The 21,545-nt window shown below is 46.9% G+C and overlaps 1 protein-coding gene across 25 annotated transcripts in view; it reads left to right on the top strand.

Moving 5' to 3' along the window:
- The window catches only part of BOC (BOC cell adhesion associated, oncogene regulated), a 75,088-nt gene that overhangs the window by 12,909 nt on the left and 40,634 nt on the right, over positions 1 to 21,545 (top strand). For 8 of the 25 annotated variants that reach the window (XM_084991190.1, XM_084991181.1, XM_084991186.1 and 5 more), the window contains exon 1: positions 8,397 to 8,542. The exons of the other annotated variants lie outside the window; for them this stretch is intronic. The gene's annotated coding sequence lies outside the window, so the exon portion shown is untranslated. Of the gene's footprint in view, positions 1 to 8,396; positions 8,543 to 21,545 lie in introns of those variants that run through there. 25 annotated transcript variants of the gene reach the window in all.

The raw sequence follows: 21,545 nt of genomic DNA, 5'->3' as shown, positions 1-21,545 counted from the left end.
TTGACACAATGTTAATTAAAGTCCATAGTTTACATTAAGACTCACTTTTTTTTGCATTAGGCAGTTTTGATAAAAGCGTAATGACACATCCACCATTATTACAGTGTCACAATAGTAGTTTCACTACTTAAAAATCCCCTGTGCTCTACCTATTTGGCCGTCCTTCTTTCCTTCCCCTAATCCCTGGCAACCACTGGTCATTTTATGGCTTTTGTAGCTTTGTCTTTTCCAGAATGTCGTATAGTTGGAATCCCACTGTATGTAGTCTTTCCACATTGGCTTCTTTCACATAGCAGTCTCCTCCAGTTTTAAACTTGGCCTCCGCCACCCCCACCCCCCCAACATACAAACACCCAGCTGGGGTGCAAGGCACTGGCAAAGGAGGAGCCCACAGCTAGTGCCGAGACCCACCTGCCCAGAGCCCAGGAGTCTGCTGTGCTGCTCCTCTGTTGTCGTCCACTGAACACGCCTGGCTCTGGTGCTACTGGAGTTGAGCCCAGGCTGGTAAACTGTCAGTTGCTGCCTGTGTTTTGGTTCCACATCTGGAAGTATCAGCTGTGCAGACCTTCCAGTCCCGTTCCTAAGTAGAGAGACAGGAGGAGCAGCGTGCTGTTTGTCTTCCTCCTCCATAGTTTGTTTTACTTGCTCCAGAGCTGGGGACCCGAGGTGGGGAATTGAGCCTCCCGGGCAGGGAGCACTCCTTCACACCACATCTGCCACTGAGGACAGCCTCTGAAGTTGCTATCTCAGCCCCACCCGGGTTCCAGTCGGGTCTGTGCCAAACTCTTGGAGTAACTAAGCATTGGGGCTTGTTTTGTGCTCAGAAAGGAGGAAAACTGATCAGGTGCAGAGAAAGTGCTCTTTTCCCTGCCAAAAGGTGCTTCTTTCTCCAGCCATTCTTGGAAATGAGGCTTCCTTGGACTGTGATGGCAGGAACCCCAGTATTCAGTGGCCTCACCAGTCACTAAACAGTGAGGCTCTCAGGGGGAAGGGAGGATGATGGATTTTGAAGGAGGAGCTCCTCCAACCTTGGACCACAGCTGGGGAAAGGAAAGTGCCTGTGAATGGGGGTCTTGCAGGTCATTTGGTTGAACCGCTGAAGAGGTCCAGGGCTGAGAGGAAAGGGGGTGGACTGGGTGCCTGGAGCCCCAACTCCGAGGAGCAGGGGAATGAGATTTAGATTCCAGCTTCTAGAGTTCCTGTTGTGGCACAGCAGAAACAAATCCAACTAGGAACCATGAGGTTGTGGCTTTGATCCCTGGCCTCACTCAGTGAGTTAAGGATCTGGCATTGCCGTGTGTATGGTGTAGGTCACAGACATGGCTCAGATCGCAAGTGGCTGTGGCTGTGGTGTAGGCGGGTGGCTATAGCTCTGATTGGACCCCTAGCCTGGGAACCTCCATATGCCAAGGGTACAGCCCTAAAAGCAAAAAAAAAAAAAAAAAAGTAGATTCCAGCTTCCATTGCTTCCTATTTGGAATAAACCTGCTGGTACCTTTTCACTCTGAAGGACACCCAGCAGATGCCTTGGAGTTCAGTAGGAAGGAGGAAGAAGGCTCAGTCTCCTTGGTCAGCCTTCAGACTGTAGAAATTCCATGCTGCCAGTCCAAACCCTTACCACCTCCCCCTGTGGTTTGCACTTTGCCCAACCCACCCTCCCCTCTGCAGCCCGACCAGGGACTCGAGAGTTCCAGGCTATCATTCCGTGGTTTTTCCTATTGTACCCTGTGTGTGTGGAGACTGATAGTACTTGTCCCAAAGTTGTCCCCAAGGCTGTGAGCACTAACACAGTGGAGTGTTTAGTCTTTAGACAAGTACTCTGTACAGACAGGTGGTCCTTGCTATTGTTAATTATGGAATCAGGGTGGAGTTCCCCCCACCATCTTCCTGGGTGTAGCTCCAGGGACAGGAAGGCTCTGACTGATCACTGACCAACCACACACTGGAAGTGTTAGCCGTCACTTCAGTCAGCCTGGGGGCGCTGACGGTGTGAGGGTGGGTCTGTGTTCCTTGCCCAATCCAGCCTTCTCTCCAGACTCAACCCTCCTCACGTGCTGTTCCCCCAGGAGGTGGAGTGAGAGTCCTAAGGGAGAATACCAGACCCGCTTCTGTAGGTGCGGCCAGGCAGAGTGCATCTCAGATCAGGGGCCATGTTTGCTCAACCAAAAGATAAATATGTGATCTGACAGAGCATTTGGGGTTTTCCTGGTCTGGATGAGGGGGAATTTCAGAAACACTGAGTTTATAAATATCTTGTCATATATTTTGTTTCAAACCCTTTAGTGTAAGAAATGGCATTCTGTACAGCAGGGCCGTGCCAGCACCTCCCCATGGTGTGGATGCCCATTCGAGCAAGTTGTGCAGGGAGGCACAGTGTGGGCCTCCCCAGTGCAAAGCTCCAGTGAGTGTTGGTAGAAGGAAGTCTCCAGTGCCATCTGGGTCTTCTCTAGTACTTTCTTTCAGGAGCTTTCAGTAGAAATCAGGACAGGGACCCAGTTTTACCCACTACCATCCTACTCTCCTGTCTAGAAAAAGCCAGCTTCCCATGGAACAGAGAGGCTCCTTAACAACTAAATTCTCCAGCTTTCCAAGTCAGGGAGTAAGGAGAACCAGCCTGGCCCATTGTGATGGAATGTTGGGCAGGCAGAACTAATTTTCCCCACGCAAGGAGACTAACCAAAACACCAGTGCTAACGCCGGTGGTCTAGATGGGGGAAAGGCAGAGACCTGGTTTCTTTAAATCTCAGCCACGACGAGGTGCCCTTCCCAGGCAAGGGGCTTCTGGCCTGTCTCCCACCCTCTGAAACTCGTGATGCCCACTGCATCCTACTTCTCTTTAGTCACTTGAGGTTTCACACTGAGCTGTTTCTGGTTATCCCAACACCCAGCAATAAACCTTGCTGAAAGCAGTGCTGTTCCTGCCTCTTTAGACATTTTTGAGATGGCCAAATACATGTTCATAACCATTAAAGAGGGACCTTTCCATTGATCAGCCTTCAACAGATAATCGATCACTGTGTCTGCTGCCCTTAACATGTTCATAGCATAGTTTCTGAGTGTTTCCCAAATCTAAGCAAGAGGTCATTTCACATTAAACTGTGTTATCTGCCTTCTCTCATTGGAAGAGCTCTTGGCTCCGAGGGAGTGCTAGATGCCACCACTGTTATCATCGTGATTATTATTACTTTGGCTTTCGATGAGATAAGCTGCAGATTTATAATTCTTTCCTAAGAGCCCATGTTCCCAGAGAATTTGGCTGTTGACAGAGTTTTGTCAATTATGATGTGTTTGAGAATTTTATAGGTGGGGGAATGGAGGTCCAGAGAAAAGTGATGGTCTTGAGGTATGTGCACTTGGTTGATTCTGCCATCAGGGAAGAGCCAGCCGAAGTTAGGCAGCTGTCATTGCTGAGATACGCTCAGGGTTGTGGGAAAGGCCCATCCTGGACAGGGCAGATCCAGAAAGGAAGCAGAGGGCATAAGAGCCACCCAGCTACCTCTGGGTTCCTGAGCCAGAGAGCCAGCAGGACCCTTTCAGAGGTGGGGCCGCCTCTTTGGCCCAGCACTGGGGCCTTTTGAAAGTTAAAGAAGGGATATACTGCCCCTCTATTTCCAGAACCTGGACCCTCATGGAAACCTGCCTAATAGTGCTATTTGGCTTATGTGAGAGATGATATGGGGGGTGGGGGGGAATGTTGTGGAAGTTAGTGCAGGATTGAGAAGGTCTGAGAGGATCTTGTTGTAGTCATTTTATTAAAAAAGCAGGTTTCATTATTACTCATTTATTTAAAAGTTCAAATGCCCCAAAGCAGAAAGAAGAGTATCAGGAACCCTGTGAACCCTTCTCCCAGATTCTGCAATTATCAAGACAAAAGAAAGAGTGTTTTTTAAAAAATACTGCATTGTTCTCATTACTATGCTGTGTGGCCAGATGGGACAAGGATGGATGCCCCAAAGTTGCCCTTTCCAAAAGAGGTGTGCCATATCCAGTCTCCCTGCCCACTCCTAACCAGGGGTGTGGAAAGGAAAGGACAGCCCAGGACACTCGGGTTTGATTCTCAGTTGCTCTAAAGGGGCCCTGAGAGCTTTCTGTGGGTCTCCTTTCTAGATGCTGAGCACTTAAAGAAAGCTTGAACTTTATCTGTGGATCCACAGAGCCTAATATTGAATTCAGTAAGTGTTTACCAATTTGCAAGGCACGGGGTTGTATGAGTCAGGATGGGTTCCATCTGGACAGGTGTAAGTGATGTGAATATTTAGTTCACTACTTGGGGAAGAAAAGAGGCAGCTGATGGGGTTTAGAGTTGAGTAAGGGGACATTATCTGGATCCTGGGGTATCCTGAGTGGGTGAAGGGTTAGGCATGATCATTCTGCAGTGCAGGGGACTCCAGATTTTACCAAGAAGGATAAAGCCAGCAGCAAGAGGTGGCAGGAGAGAGCTGAATCAGAGCTTCTCTGTGCCTGGCCCCCAGATTCTGGTGTCTGCAGGCCCAGGTATGGTGGGGACTGGAGTCTAAGAAAGGTAGCTCCAGCTCCAGACTCGATTTTCTGGGTGGCCACAAGCAGCCTGAAAGCCGCCTGCACCACAAGGGCCTGAGTGTCATTCCAAGCACTGTTTCTTCATTTTGGAGTTCGCAATGCATGATCTGCAAGGAATGGTCTCCTCCAAGTTCGGGGAATAGAGTCCGCTTCCAGCCCATGGAGCGCTGAGTAGCTCAGCAGCCCTGGGGCCCCCTGGGCAGGGGTGGGTTGGTATGAAGTGGGTGCCGGCTTTGGAGGAACAGATGGGGGGCTGCTGCAAACACTTCCCCTCAGGCCTGACCCTGAGTGTAGCCAACAGGGGCCTCAGGCAGAGTGTGCCAGTGCCCTCACAGTCCCCTGAGGAGTCTCCAAGCCCTGACTTTCATCAGCGACCTGCCCCTCCCCCTCCCTGCCTGGTCTTTTTCAGTTTAAACTTCCAGCCCTGTCCTCCCCTCCCATACACGCATGATGTGTGTGTGAGTGTTTTAATTTTTATTCTTGGCAGAAGTTGAGACGCAAAATGGATTTGGAAGGAGATGAAACCAGTCTGGGTATATGCTGGGCAGCGGCAGCTTCATTCCTGGAGTGGGAGGGCTGAGGATGGGGAGGGGCTGGGTGGGACCCAAGTCTCTAAGGTGGGGGTGGGGAGTGGTCTTGTCCCCTGCAAGGACCAAACTGAACATCCACTCCTGGAGAAGGGGAGGCCAGAAGCTGGAGACTGAGCCCTTAACCCTTTGGGATGTCAAAAAGCCAGTTCAAGGGGAACCAAAGCCCACCGGCAGGATCCCTGTTAAGTAGTTGTGGGGACCCCTGGATGGCCAATACTTGTTCTACTTCCTGGTTGTCTGTGAGCCCCTAGAGACTGTTCTGAATTTGTTAAGGGAATCACTGATGGCATTTTCAGGTTTTGATGTGCAAAGGCTAAAATGTGCATATGCTTGAAAAACTCCCCCAACCTCCCTGCCCCCTAGAAGTAAGTGGTCATGGCCCCAGCCAGGGTGACTGTGGCCCAGGGACCTGTGCCAGATCTCCTTTGCTGCTATGGAAGCTGACTTGGCTCCCAAGGGAGGTGTTCTTTGCAGTGGTGGCCTCTGTTTTTGATTTTTGTGTGAAGAGGAGCAAATTGAATCAAAGTCCGGGAAATATTTGGGGAAATCTGAGAGAAACTTTTGAGAAAATATTTTATTCATTAAAATGTATTCCAGATATTCAATTTGTGGAATAAAAATTTTTAATTTTAAAAATGACAAGAATTTCTCTAAAAATAACATAGTAGGGAACATCTTTATGCAGAACTTGCAATTCCAATCATGGCATCCAGTGTAGACCTTCTTTGTCAAAATGACCCGCAAATCCCTGGCAGAGACTCCCAGTGGTTCCCAAGCCTGGCTGCACCTTACAGTTTCCAGGAAAGAGTTTTGGAAATGCTGGTGCCTGGGCCCCACCTCCACAGGCTCTAACCGAATTTGCCTGAGGTGTGGCCCAGGCAGTGATGTGTTTTAGTGTCCAAGGATTATTCTTCTCCGCAGCCAGCATTGGGAACCTCTGATCTTAGGCTTATGTAAGAACAGAGGAAGATGAGAGAGGCCAGATTAAGAAACGGAAGAATTTTATTGTCTCTCACGACATGCTGGTGCATATTACTTGGATCCAGACTCAGAGGGCTGCTGCCAACTTTTGGACAGGATTGAGGTGCTCAGCCCTCAGGCCTCACTCCCCATGGGGTGAGGGTGGGGGGAAGTTGGGACAAGGCATCTTTAGGAGTTGAATGCAGTGCTCTGTGGGACCTGCAGGACCAATCCCTCCAGAAACATGCTGGATGGCTAGTGCATGACTCCAACCCAGACCGATTTTGGTTTTTTTCAGCCTTTATCCTTTTTTGGTGTGTCTGCTTGAATCTGTCAAGGGCACTAAAACCCACAGGAAGGGAAAGCAGATAGCCTTGGCTTTCACTGCTGTACTTGAGCCAGATGCTTACCCTCTCTGAACCTCAATTGCTGCATCTGTAAAATGGGATGACAGTTCATCTCCTTCACAGAGTTGTTTTAGAGAAGAGACAGGATAATACTTATACATCATCCCATGCATGGTAACTCATCACATGGTCAAATACTCTCTTATGTGAAGATAGATTATTTCTTCCAATTCTAAATATTTGCCTTAATCTCATAGTGTGGCAAAATCTGGTGTGTTAACACTTACTAAATCCAAATGACTTTTAATTACATTTTGCAAATCAGTTAGATGAGGAAATTAGTAATTTAGCAGGGGGAAAAGGGCAATCTTGGAATGTTAATATGCCCAACATCATCATTTCAGCAAACTAAGTACTTGATGAGTATTTTGTACAACTTACTAAGCAAAGTAATTTCAGATGTGTAAAGGTTGTTAAAAGGATGTTAAATGTGTTCTCATTTTTCCCCAAACACTTGTCCACATTGTGTGGAAGCACCAGAATCCTGAAATTAGGGGAGGAGTTCTTTAGGAGCCAAAGGAGTCACTGTTGGAGGTGGACATAGGAAATTCTTTAGATGTGATAATGGAGCAAAGAACAGCATTTTATAGCCCAGGAGCTGTTAGGAAATAAGGCCTCTGGGCTTATGGGAAGATAAAATTTCAGTGAAGACATGATAATACATAGGGATAGTTGTTTTTTTTTTTTCAAGTGTACCTTTTTAATTACTAAAGTGGTAACTACATAACCTACTTTGAATATTTTTTAAGTGTTTAATATAAAATGCAAATCTCCTACTCTTCAGAGATAACTGACATTAACATTAAATGTCTCTTGACCTTATCCCATGATAACCCAAATAACTGTACACCACATATTCACATGTAGTTTTTAAAAATTACAAACATAGGATGCTGTTTTACAAGTTGTTTGGGGGATATTCTCCAGGAATCTCTTAGGCTTAACCTCTCATACATTCCCCAAAGCGTATTTGATGAAATTCTCCTCACTAATGGTACTCTGAGAAAAAAAAAAAAACCAAAAGGGTAGTGCGGTCAAGTCAGCCCAGGCCTGTGGTTAAGTGAGTTCAGCCTTCAGTGCATATTCTCTCTCCCTCTTGGTGATTCACAATGTGTAATAGCACATGAGAGGCTCTGAGAACGCCTGCAGTAAAGAAATCTAATTAGCTTTTCTTTCTTTTCTGTTTTTTTTAATAAGTTTTTTGATACTATTTAAAATCCAGAGTGCAGGTTGAATTTATAGCACATCTCAATTTGAACCAGCTGCATTTATTTTATGTTTTTTGTTTGTTTGTTTGTTTGCAACCCCTGCTGCATGTGGAATTTCCTGGCCAGGGATCAAACCTGCACCACAGCAGTGACATCAGGTCCTTAACCCACTAGGCTACCAGGGAACTCCTAATTAGCTTTTCTTAACAGAGCATAGCCCTAAATTCTTTTGCTAGCACATTTTAACAACCGATAATTTTTAGGAGCAAGCGCTATATTAGACATTCCTCCCTAACCTCCCCTCCACTTCCTACCTCTCCTCCATCTGCAACCTTGTGGGGTAGGCAGGAGGAGGAAAGTTCATCTGCTCATTTTATCAACAAATACTTATTGTGCTCCTACTATGTGCCAAACACCATGATAGATGCTGGGGCTGTAGTAGTGAGCAGGATAGCAGTCTCTACACCCTCAGAGACCAGAAGACTGCTTGCTCCCTCCAGCACAGTGATGGTTTTAGTCACATAGGATGGGTTGCACCTGGGAGGCAGACGGTCCGCAGGGATCCTCTCTGCAGCTGTGGAGCCTGGGAGTAGCCCGAGTTATCCCCACCCCCTCTGCTCCCAACCCTTCACCACGGCTTCAATTCCCCACACTTTGCTCTGCTATAAATAGTGCTGCCTGACCCAGCTGGCAGGATTCCATGTGTTTGTTTTCTCTGTGGGTGCCAGCCCTGCACCGAGGCCACTGGGCTTCACAAGTTACGGGGAGCTGACAGGAGTTGGGGTCGGGAGACTCCAGCAGAAGGCAGGATGGACGGACGGACTGGAGCATGCTTCAGGTTTCCAAATTGCTATTTATTTTAAGTTTTAGGTGGTTTAAAAGGGATTTCTAATTGAGGATGATTGGGAGTGGATGGGGAACTGTGTATATTTGGGGGTCAGAGAGGTGAAGAAAGTGGGTTTGTATGAGGTCAGATGGGAAAGAAAGTAAACTGTCATGATTCTAAAGCATACTTACCAGCTGGGGCTGGAGTTGTTTACTGTGTGAGTGCGTATGCACCCACGTGCACGTGCACGCCAGCTTGTGAGTGTGTGTGTCTCTGTCTTAGAGGTAGTGAGTATGCATGCTCAGAGCTTGATGGCCTGGAAAGCCTGGGTGCAGATGCTTGGCCCCTGAGATATTTACCTATCCCTAAACCTCTTGTGTTAAAATACTAGGGATAAATCTGCAGCAAGGATCAGACTAATGAAAATACTCCCACTAGCAACTCTAAAGGAAGTTATTGAAATTAAGTTACTGCCCTTTATTGAGCAATTACTTCGTGCCAGTCATTATTCTACATAACTTGCTAATGTGATCTGTTTTTTCCTTCAACACACCTGTGTGAGGGATTTTGTTGTCCTGCTCCAAAGAGGCTTCTCCAAAACATCAGGGTAAGGGTTTCTTGCCTGCACCAAAGTCTGGGAGAGACATTGTCCCTGTGTCACAGTGCAGTCAGGTCAGATGCCAGCTGAAGAGAGGCAGCTTCTGATCCCATCTTGGCCCTGACTTCCAGCAGTTGAGTCATTTTACCCCATGGCTTAGCTTTTCATTTGAATGCTTTGGATTTCCTGCCAACAAGCACAAGCCTCTTAAGGGCTGGGTGTGTGTGTGTGTGTGTGTGTGTGTGTGTTGGTGTGTGTGTGTTGATGTGTTGGAGTTGGGGCTGGGTTTGCCCAGCATTTGCTTGAATCAGCCTCAGAGGTGGGCATGTCAAGAAGGTGCAGCCTGATCCTCATTCATGCTGGTTTGCAGCATCAGAGACAGGTTTTGATTCATGTGGTGCTGTTGGTTGGTTAATCATTGTGAGGAAGGGGTATAGAAAATGGGACTGCAGGGGACACCTTAATTGAAATGGATGGTAATTATGTTGCCAAACAGTAAAACAGTCTTTTCAACCCTCCCCCCAAACTTCCTAAATGCCCAGCTTCCCCTCCTAAGAAAATGCCCCCTCTTGTCTATGACTACAGTTCTCTCTCCTCTCTGCCATGACCTTTCACCTTTGTGTCTCAGGTTGTTATTGGTTCACAAATAGTGTTTGCTGAATGCCTAGACCCCTGTTAGACATGGACAATGCCCCTGTGAATAAGATCACTTCCATTCCTAAAGCTTTCGGTCCAGCAGTCAGGCAGTCAGGTGCTTCCGCAGGAGGAGTGCAGGACTCTTGGGGACAAGAGCTGGTGGCCCAGTAGCTGCCTGACACAGAGTGGGTGCTAATGAAGGCATGCATATTTCCTAGGACACCTGCTTCTTGCCTGCCTTCTCCCCTTGAGTATGACCCCAGTGGGCTCCCAGAGGGAGGAAGATAGGAATGGCAATCTCAGACACCCAGGCACCCTCTTCCCCAGCTCAAGCTCTGCTTTGCAGCAGAAGCAGCCCTGAGTGGGGGTTGCGGCGGGGGCAGGTCACAGATCCCAACTCCAAGGACCAAACAGAGTCAGGACTGGAAGAGACCTTGGAGGTGGGTCTTTACAGCTTAGCAAACATTTATGGAATATCTATTATGTACCTAAGAGAGAGAGCTTTATACAGATCAGGTACAACATAGTGTAAGAAGTGACAGTGACAAAATTAAGGCTTCAGTGGTCCTTACAGGCTTCCATTAGGTCTAGGCTTTTTCCTACCATAAGTGGTGCTTTGACGAATCTGTCAGGACTGTATCAGGGATGAATGTGAATGATGGAAAGGGGAATTCTTTTAGGACTGTGAAAAGGACTGTGTTGGAGGATTGACCTTCTGTGCTGAGCTGGGCCCAAGTGTGCCCGTGTGAGTGTGTGCATGTGCGTGCTTATGTGTGCCATGTTTCTTTTGTCATGCCTCTGATGCCTTTGCTAGTGGTTTTGCCTCTTCGCCTGTGCTTTGTAAAAATCCAGACTATCTTTGACGCTGATCTTTCCTTGAGGCCATGTTGCTTTTTCATTTGGGTGTAACAGAAAGATGTTGTCAAAGTGAACGTTGACCAGGTTCCAGGTTCTTTAAGGATGGGAAACTGCCTGGTTTTCTTTACATCCCCTCCGCCCTCCTTGCAACATGTGGCACCTAGTGGATGCTCGGCGTGGTTTTGTTGAGCTGACCTGAATTCTACCCTGAACCCGCCCCAGGGACTTGTACCTCTCATCAGGAGTGACTTTGGGGTCACCAGCTGTTTTATCTACTCTGCTCACCATGACCAAAGCAGAACACCCTGGTTTGCCCTACTCTACTCTGAGCCGAATCCTGTTATTTTTCTGGATGGTTTGGGGAAAATGCCTTTTCTGCAGTTCTGTAAATGTGGCTGGCTCCCTGGTGTATCTCCTACGTTAATACATCCTGTTCTCAGGGCTGCATTGCTCCCAGAGGGCAGCTTCAGAGGGAATCAGTGTTCCCTGAGCCTGCTTATGATACAGCCAGGTTTGTGTTCATACACGGCTGGCTTGTCAACAATCCTTTGTCCTAAGAGATAGGATTTAAAGGTTCTCTCTTAAGATAGGATCTGCCGTAAGTGCTGTTCAGATCCTGGGACTGGTTTGTTTATATACTATGTGTGGGCCGTCTGCCCCAGCTCTAATTAATTCCTTTTACCCTGGATCTCTTGTCAACTGTGAGCACCAGAAGCCTTGGAAGTGGACGATCCTGATTCCTCTCCGGTCACTCTGTTAGCATTTTACTTTATGTTTACTTGTGTGGCTGGGGCCCTGGCCATGGGCTGTTATTAAAAACAGGTAGGTGCACAAAAAACAGGTGGTTTGCTATGGCTCAGTGCATCCACTGATGAGGTCGGAGATGGGCTCCACTCTAGGGCAGGGAGTGGAGGGTCAGAGAGGGGTTGGGGCTACGTTTTCCTTTCTATGAACACTTCTCTGTAACTTCTTTTCCCAAATGACCTACTGTCTGACAGGGATCTTTCCCCTTTCTTTCCAAACAAGTACAGACACTGCAGAGAAATTATGATCATTATCATCATTATCATCATCAGGAGGGTGCAGAGAGAGGGCATAAACTGGGAGGGGAGGGGGGATGGCGGGAGAGGTTATTAGCATGACTGATATAAATGTTGACTCCTGTCCATTGGAGACTGAGAGGCAAGGTTGTCTTGCCGCAAACTTGGACACACCATAGCAGTGTCCCAGGATCTCCTGTCCCACAGGGCTATCGCAAGATTCTGTAAAAACACTGTCGAATGTAGGTGTTACGACTTTTTTCAACAAAGAGTATTTCTTGAACTTCTGATGCAGGCTTTGTAGCGCAGCAGAATCAGGCCAGTGCTTAATTTTGTACAGCTTGTAAGGAACAGTGAGCAAAGAGAAGACCACGCAAGGGTCTGGGGTTGTTGAAAGGCCAATGTGCCTTTAAGTCTTAAAGGACATTCATCTCAGAGCCCACCAGGTGGCAATGCCACTGTATGAAATCAGCCTCCAATGAATTGCTTTCAGCAGGAGTTCCATGACACCTGTCTCCCCACCCCCACGCCAGGTTGCTATGTGCCAGGCTGCTTTCCCACATAATCACATTAACTCTTATTGGCAGCTCAGCCAAGGGGGTGGGGGGGTATCATTCTCATTTTCACAGAGAGCAAACTGAGGGTTGGAGACTGAGTAATTTACCCAAAGTCACCTTCTGTCAAGGAGGTGGAAGAGGGAGAACTCCTATCTGAACCCAGGGTTTTCAGAACCTGATCCTGCAGAGTTTTAATGTTGTCACTTAGTAGAGAAGCTGTGCCTATAAATACGCATTCGAAATGAACCCTAAAATCCTTATGTGGTAAAGCATTCAGAATGGTTTTAATAACCCCTCTCCCCATCTGCAAAGGGGACACTGACACTCCCCGGGCCGTGAAGAAGAAAAGTGATCATGTATGTGTGCCCCCAGCACTGGGCGTGGCACATAATAGGCGTTTAGTGGCCTTGCCCACATCTCTGCTTTCATGCTTTCTCCTTCTTCATGCTCTCTCTTCAGGCCTGAACTTGTCCTCTTTCTCATTCTCACTCAGCAGCTCTCTTCTTTCTCCTTCTCCCACCCTGCCCGCTTCCACCCTGGCCGCAAGCATAGGACCGTGTTGACACTGGCTGGGTGGTACCCAGTCGCATCCTCCCAGATGAGGTTCCTTGCAGTTCAGTGGCTACAGGAAGTCTGTCTCAAGCTTAGTTGGGTGTTTGTTTTGGGAGAAGAGATAAGAAGGAAGACAAAGAAGGCTTTTGAATGAAACCTCAAGCCTTAGGAGCATCTGCAGGGGCACTGCCTCTGTCAGGCAACGTGGCCCTCCCCCAGGGCTGCATACTCATCTGAGGGCCATTTGGCTTTGAAAATTAAGGCCACAGTTAGAGTTCAATCCCCCCCTAGACACACTCCTTGGTTCCGCCACTGACAAGTACATCTCTATGTATTCCTTCTATGAGTCCGCGAGTCAGATTAACACTCCTTCTCAATCCCAAAGAGCTAATCTGAATAAGCCCTCCAGTGCAGCAAACATTGCCTGAGCCCCTGTGATGCGCCGAGGCTTTTCTAGGTGCTAGAGCTACTGAGATGAATTGGACATGTCCTTGCCTTTAGAAAGTGTAGAGTCTGGGGAAAGAGGCACATTATAGACAGGCAAATCCATAAATCATCATGGAAACGTCACAGCAGGGGTGCAAAGCACTGTGGAAGCTGGCAGGAGGAGTAGTCACTTGTCATACAGTGACTCTGCACTAAGTTTTGAAGGATAATGAAGGGAAGAGGAGGAGATGGCTCTGGTAGAAGGAAAGGGTGAAAAAGCAGCTTGCCCAGATTTTAGGGCTTGTGGGAGGTAAGACAAGGGGGAGGTGGACAGCACCCCAGTTATAAAGAGCCTGGAAGGTTGCGTGAAGGAGTTTGAACTTTATTTAATCATCTTCATTTGGGGAGCTCTCAAAGCTGAATCTGTTAGTTCATTTGTCTGTTGTTAACATCAAAAGGGAGGAGAAAAATCACTCATAATTCCTTCATGGTTCAAATCGGCTGCTTTTATTTGTTTCATATTCCCTTTCTGGCCTCACCCAATTACTCATGCTTTTTCCAAAATGAGATCTGGTTTTTCCCTTATTATCTTTTAAACATTTGTCGTGTTGCTCCTGGATCTCCCTAATTATCCCTTTTAATGGCCGCATAATGGTCCACCAACTATTGTGCCCCAGCTTACCTAAAGTACTACGGCAGAGGGAAAAGAACCAAGGGTTTCAGAGTCGGTCAGACCTGGTTCAAATCCTCACTCTGTGATGTACCTACCGTCTGTGTGATCTTGGACAGAGTATTTAGTCACTCTGAGCTTTAATTTTCTCACTTATAAGACAGGTTGATCAAACACCTATCTTACAGCCATTGTGAGAATTATATCAAATCAGGCAAATTATGGATTATGGCCCTTAGGAGGCATTGCTTGGTGAAGGGTGGGTGCTCATTTATCATCTTTATTGTTTGGTTGAGCTTGAAATTCTAGATAGAAGGTAAATGACACTGTGGAAGCTTATCAGGTGGGGAGAGGAGAATTGGAGCCAATTTGAGGGCCCTCAGTGTGCACTCTTTCATGCAGTAGCCACTAACACATGAGGCGACTGAGCACCAGAATTGTGGCTAGTCTGCCCTGGGGATGTGTAGCAAATAGAAAATGCATATGAGATTTAGGAGACGTAATATAACACAAAATATAAACTGCTTCATTAATCATTTTTATATTATATGTTGAAATGATAGTATTTTGGACATAATGTGTTATGAAAGATATCATTAAAATTATTTTCACTTGATATTTCAGTGTGGCTACTAGAAAATTTGAAATGCCCTATGTGGCTTGCACTGTGTCTTCAGTGGCTCTTGCCAGAGTTAGAAGCCACACGATGGATCCATCCATCAGATGCTGAGGTGGAGAAAGGGGAGGGAGTCAAAAGACAGGGGTGAGTGCCAGGTTGGGCAGCTGAGTGGATGGTGAACCTTTACATAGTTTTAGGGAAGACAGTGGAAGAGTCCTTGGGTTTGAGACTGCAGCAGCAGGTCATTAGTGGGTGTCTTCTGAGCAGTGAAACGAAAAGCAGGTATTTGGTCTGGGCCGGAGAAGCTGTCCCGGCTTTCCTTAAGAGCTGGCCATCCTGGCGCTCACCACATCACACACATCCGCGGTGAGATTACTGACCAAAGTGCTCACTGCAGGGAGGGCTGGGGAGAGCTTGGCTGCTCTGCTGAGCTCCCAGAGGCCTCAGGACTGGCCTGCAGTGGAGCCCCAGGTATCCTCACTTGCTCCTTTGTGGTGTCGCCCAGGAGTCCCCGGGTAGTCCTCTGTAACACATGCAGTATGTGGGATCAGAACAACTGGGAAGAGGACCCCATACAAAAACAGAAGTTGGAGGGCAAGGCTGCTTGTGTGTAGGGAGGCGGGGGTGTTAAGTGCTGAGCCCTATAAGGCCCTGGTCAGTCCTTTGTCTTCACTTACTATCGTTTGGGGTCTTCAGGGAAAGGGTATCATTGCCTTTATGGGTCCCTAATAGGAGTAATTACATATGATGCTGAGATTGGTTTCTGGGTAGCATTTCAGAAAACAAGTGCTATTTAGGTTTTAGGACTAGAAATTGAAATTGCACCTGGCTCTCAAAATATCCACTATACAATTTCCTGCAGGGTTGTTGGGACATAGGACCTTAAAATCAAGAGAAAACTTGTAGGAACTTTTATAAACCCTCGTACAATCTTCCCTCCTCCTCTCTTCCCCTGCCCTCCACCCGCACCCCGGGGTTTGGTTTAGGAAACCACAGATTCACTGTGCATTGCAGTAGCATAAGAGCAAGGGAAATAGATTAGGGCAAGCTTGAAGGACAAAATAACAAACCACAACAAGGCACTGGACTCTCCCTTAGTTTGAGCAGTTTTATCTGACCTGACCTGTCTGCCTTTAGCATTGGGCAAAGCAAGTAACACAAGGCCTCTGTAACAGACAATATCACCATGACAGGAGCCTTCCTAGCAAAGGTACAGCAGCATTTTGCTTCTGCTAACGTATCTGTCACCTACCTGAACCCTGATTGTAGCTGTAGTTGGGTAAAGACTTTCAAATTCTTAGCAATAATGCAACTGTAGGAGCTTGGACACAGTTCATTTCTTCAGCAACCATGTAGTGAGCTCTTCCTGTGTGCCAGACTTGGGATTAAAGTTTCAGTTGTAGGAGAATATGTTAAAGTTTGTATTGTGTTTTTTGCTGTCGTTTCTATCTTGATTTTAAATTTGTGATTCTTGGTCACAGAGCAAATAACTTCATAACTTACAAAACCAATTCCTCTTTGAGGATTTTTTTTTTTTTTTTTTTTTTTAAGGGCATCACATGCAGCATATGGAGATTCCCAGACAAGAGGTCCAATCGGAGCTACAACTGCTGGCCTACACCACAGCAACACAGGATCCAAGCCAGGTCTGTGACCTACACTACAGCTCACAGCAGCACCAGAGCCTTAACCCACTGAGCAAGGCCAGGGACTGAACCTTTGTCTTCGTGGATACTAGTCAGGTTCATTTCCGCTGAGCCACAATGGGAACTCCATCTTTGAGGGAATTCTATCATAGCTCTGTGACCAATTTTATTTTTCCTGAGAAATTGGGAGAAATGTACTCTGTCCCCCCACCCCCCCAACCCCAGCCGCCACATTCTCTGCCCTCATTCCCCTGGGGAAAGATCATCTCTGACCTCAGGGAGCCCCAAGGCTCACTTCCTGCAGGTACACTTATGACAAGGCTTCATCTGCTGGTCAACCTGCTCCATGGAGCAGAGAGGCGCCTTATGCCCTGAGTTTGGCAGTGGCAGACCACAGCTGTCACCTCTTAGTGCCAGACTAGCCAGAGGAGAAAGTGGGCCCCAGTTCAGCAGGCTGATGGGTCCTTTGCCCCTACAGTCCTACAGGGACTTATTTCTAAAGCAGTTTCATCCCATGGCAAAACCTGTGATTTTTTTTCAAGGAGGCTGTGGAGGGCTGGGAATTGGCCACAGCTCTGACATCTTGGGGAGGTAGGTGTTCTAGTTTTAATGCCATACAGATTGACAGGGGTGTGGAGGCGCTCGGGGGGTGGGGGTGGAGAATGCCCGGGCAGAGAAAGCTGAGTAAATATGCAGACTTATGTGCCCCCAGGCTGTGAAGGACCATACCCGCCCATGCCCACCACGCAGTCTCACCACGTGTGCACAGCCCTGAGCCTGCGCACACCTGCACGCAGGCTATACCACATGCTCAGGCACCACGCTGCTCTGAGCTCCCACCCCCTCACCTCTCCCTCCAACTCCAACCCCCACCTCAGCATCACCTCACCTCCCTCACTCCTAACCCCACTGTCCTGCCTTTCTGGCAACCCAGACCTCTCCAGATTAGAGCTCTCTGGGGGCCCGGTCCTTTTAAAAAGAAGAAAGCAAGAGAAAGGGAGGAAAAACAGAAAGAAAGGAGGAAACAGAAGAATGAAACTGGACCGAAGGGGCAGTGGTGCCTCGAGCTATCTCACTGCATTACAATGAATATGGACTCTATTAAGCTCCGTTCTGCCTGTTAGTGTCTCCCCGGGCAACACAGCCCCCATATGGCAAGCATGCAGCAGATTAGGGGAGGCCCCTGGACCTCATTGAAGGCCCGGGGGCTTGACTGGCAGTTGAACCCCCTCCCCACCTCCCCCTTCTCCTCACACTTGACACTGCCTGTGTTTATCTAAAGCAAGGAGGGGGGGCCATTTGGAAGGGTTTTGTCCTGCTCTGAGAGAGGGGGGAGGAGGCGGGAGGCGGGTAGGGAAGGGGAGGTAGAGGTGGGGGGGAAGGCGGTAGGGAGAGGGGAGGCCTCATAAATATTCAAGAGGAGCGGTGAATGGAGAGAGAGAAATAAAGCAGATGGAATTCGTGTTAAAGAACAGCACAATCACCCTGTTTTGAGCCCTCCAGAAACAAAAAAAAGAAAAGGGAATGGCCTTCTAGGAGTGTAGGAGCTTCGTTTATCCAATTAGCAGGGTTGTCAAATTGAATTTATATGGAATTGGGGTGGGGGAATTGAGAAGCGAGTGTCAAAGAAAGGAAGTGGTTTTCGTTTTCTCTCTCTCTTTTTCCAGTTTAGCAATAAGATTTTCCCCCCCCATCTTTCTAAGAGTAGATTTTTTTCCTAAGACTCTAAAGAAATGAGGCCATTTTCAGGAAGAGGTATGTGTGACCAAGAAATGAGACTTGCCAGTAATTTTTCCTCAAGTGGTGAAGTGGGAGAGGAATTAGGTTTGTCCAGGGGGCAGATTAAGAGACCAGACCTTCTTTCTTACTGGGAAGGCAGAGGTAGCTCCCCGCCCCCCTTCCCAGGTATCCCAGAGCTAAGATGCTGTGTCCAGACTCTTCCTTTCCCCTTGGCTGGATGGTAAAGGGGTCCACCTGCCTGAGAATAAGTAAGCTCTGTCCATGCTGGTTAGCAGCTTGTTGTACGTTTTGGGTTCAGTGTGCATCAGGTGCCTGGGTTGTACTAATTTTCCCCCAAGTGCCACTTTGATGATATATCCCCTCCTCAAAACCATCAGTCTGTGTATAGTGTTAACTTCAAACTCTTTTTCCTAGTCTTCCACAGCATGACCCAACCTCAATTTCCTCCCTTGCCTCTCTTCGTTCTTCTAGAATGGTCTCCAAAGTGGGGTGCGAACTCCAGAAGGGGAAATATAAGCAATTCCATTGGGGCCCTGGAAGAAAATATTAGAGCTTTTCTTAAGGTTTATTTCTATCTATAGGAGGAACAGGAAAGAAATTCAGCTTTCCTAATATCTAATATCGGGGTTGGCAGTCATCCCTTCAGCCTGTATGTTGGGCAGTGACGTGTCACAGCAGCACTGAGAGATGTGTGTCACTCGGAGGATTGACGGGGGGACCGTACTTGCTTGTTCATTCACTCTCCAGTTTTCCTGTTCTCTGTTAAGTGGATTTACAGATTATATTATTTCGTTTTAACTAAATTAACTCTCACAAAAGGACAAGTGGCTTAAAGAGATTGCTGCAAAGAAACTGGGTTGAAGAGTGTGTTGATAATCTAAGCACACGCAAACAGGGTGAAAACAGCATGAAAACAGCAGCGTTGATCCTTTTCCAGTCACATTAGGAAGTAAAAACAGTAATAATGGAGTCACATCTGATGAGAAGTCAACAAAATCATTAACATTCAAACAGTGTATTTGAAAGAGATTATATGCATATCATTAGCGATGAATCTAATGCTAAATAGGCTTTCTGCCTTAAGGTATTAACTTAATGATATTATAAAACAATCATGATTAACAAGTCATTAAAATACGGTTTCATTTTTACCTAGCCTTAAATTTGAGTTTGGCAATGTATGCATTTACTTTATAAATAAAATATTCATGTGTTAAGAATATTTGTCCAGAATGTTTTTCTCATAGAGCAAAATCAGTAAGGTTAGGAGATCGCTATTCAAGATCACTGCCCTGTGAGAGACAAACTGCTTGATGTACCACCCTCCAAACAGACCTTTCCCACCAGGTCAGTGTCACCTTCCTACAGTGCCCTCCCTCTCACTATGTACTCCTATTCCAAAAGGCCCAGTTTCAAAGCCATGAATCCAGAAAGCCTTTCCTAAAGCCCTGACATTGAAAATGCTCTCCTCCCTCTGCTCTTGTTTGCCACTTCCCCTTGGTGACTGGTGATCCGTTAAGGTTTTAGAGTCAAGAGTGCTAAAGTTGTTGTTGCACAGGAGTAACCCCCAGACTTTGGTGGTTTTATGTAACAAAGATTTATTTCTTCTCCTGCCTTAGGCTGGGCTATCTTCTTGCATCTTGTAGCTATGCCTTCTGAAATGTGTGCTGTGGCCCACCACTCTGGGAGGAGGGAGAAGTAACCCCCTCATTCTCCAGCTCTCAACTGCCTAGGCTGGGAAGTGACACAGAACGTGTTCACTTGTATGTCATTGGCCGGTGCTTGTCATGTGATCCTAGGCCAACTGCAGAGGAGACTGGGAAACGAGGCGTCTATGGATATTTGCCAAGCACTGGCTGACTTAGGTTCCAAGCTTTGTTTTAAGCTTCTCAGGACAGAATCCATCTTACAGTATAAGGTGTCTTCTGTGAGGTAGATCAGTGATATTTTTTTCTTCCCAATAGTAATAATAAAATCACAGTGCACCTAGTTTTCTAATAGAAAACACATACACAACCTTTGGATAAGTAATAAGCTAGAAATATGTTTAGAGGTTGGCTAGAGCAGGGTTGATACATAAGACCATCAAACCATTGTTATTCTCCCCTGTATGACATCTGGCATTAGTCTTGAACTGTTTTGCCTAATGTAACCACCAGCCCTCATGGCTAACTTAAAATTAAAAATTCCTTGGTCATCTTAGCCACACTTCAGGTATTTGATTGTCACCAGTGCCTAGTGGCTTCCTAGCATTTTGGACAGTGCAAATAGAGAACATTTCCATCACTGCAGAAAATTCTTGAAAGGGTTTGTAGGAAGCACAGTAAGAGGTTGTTCTAGGGTAGATCTTAAATGTTAAAAGAATGAAAATGACCCCACAGAAAGTTGCTGTTATACGTAATGATCTAGATACCGTTTTTATGCACAGGGAAGTAAGTTCAAAACCTTCTAAATTTACTTCTAAAAGCAGTTTTAAGCAGTTGGTTAATATGACCCGGAAACAGTTTCCTGGGAGGCAGCGTCAGGGGAGTGGCAAGAGCGCTGGACTAGGAATCAGGAGATCAGACTTGGAGCCCAGGGTCTTTCTTCTTAACTAGGGGACCTCTGCACATCACTTAGCCTCTCCACACCTTGCCTTCCTCATTTGTACCACTGGACACCTGTTAGGTGTTATTCTAAGCTGTTATTTTTTTCTGAGTTCCCTCCTAATTTAAAATGTTCCCCTTTAATTAGGTCTGTGGGAAAAATTTTTAAATAAAAAAATGCCACTTCTGAAATCTTTCTTCTTGGTCTGTCTAAATTCACATATTCAGCTGTCTGAGAATTAAATTTATTTGCCCAAGATTTCCCCCAGAGTCACTCTTCTGAGCAGGAATAACATCCTCTTTTGAGGCCAGAGGGCTGCCAGCACCCAACCCCTGGCCACTTGGCATCACCTCCTGAGGAGGCAGACCCTCTTTCTGCCTTCAAAGGCAGTTGGAAAAACGAATCTGACTGCACAGAATTGAGAGCATGCAAAACAACTGTAGCTCGGGGTCAGAAATATTTCTTCTTTCACTCGCTCAACCAATGGAGCAAGAACCAATGGAGCAAGCTACACCCCCTCAACCAAAGGAGCAAGAACTTTGTCAGGTCTCATTGTTTCGACGAAGAGAATGTTTTGAAGACCCTGTGCTATCTGCTACATCACATGTTCTCCTGGCGTAGCTCATCTTGGTTATTGGTTGTGGGCCGTCCACAGGGCGTGTTTTGCATTTTAGACCATGGAGGCTTGTCTTTCAGAGAGAGCTGCGGTGGCCTGGGCGATTGGGGATGAGAGGTGACCTTGAGTGCCCTTGCCTCGCTTGTGCTCCTGCCAGCCCGCCAGCCCTCTTGGGAGAAGGTGGAGCTGGCTTCCTCTTGCTACTGATCGACTCTCCGTTGTTTGTAATTTTCTCGCAAAATAAATACTCCAAGGCTGTAATTTCTCGTGCTTGGTCTCAACCTTAGACATATATTCTGCTGTTGTTGTTTTTGGAAAGTTTCAAAAATGTCTGCTTGGAGATTATTTCAGTGGGAACACGTATGTCAGCAGTTAAACTTCTCAGACGCATTTTCTTTTATTTTACGTGTCCAAATAACCCTTAAAAATAGCAAGTACCTGGGCCCCAGTGAGGAATTCATGTCAAGAAGT

The sequence above is a fragment of the Sus scrofa genome, chromosome 13 (assembly GCF_054392235.1).
Source record: "Sus scrofa isolate SSC_HxYL_T2T_F1_AM1 chromosome 13, Sscrofa_HxYL_maternal_Yorkshire_Landrace_v2.0, whole genome shotgun sequence".
Taxonomy (NCBI): domain Eukaryota; kingdom Metazoa; phylum Chordata; class Mammalia; order Artiodactyla; family Suidae; genus Sus; species Sus scrofa.
This window is presented reverse-complemented; position numbering and strand designations above follow the sequence as displayed.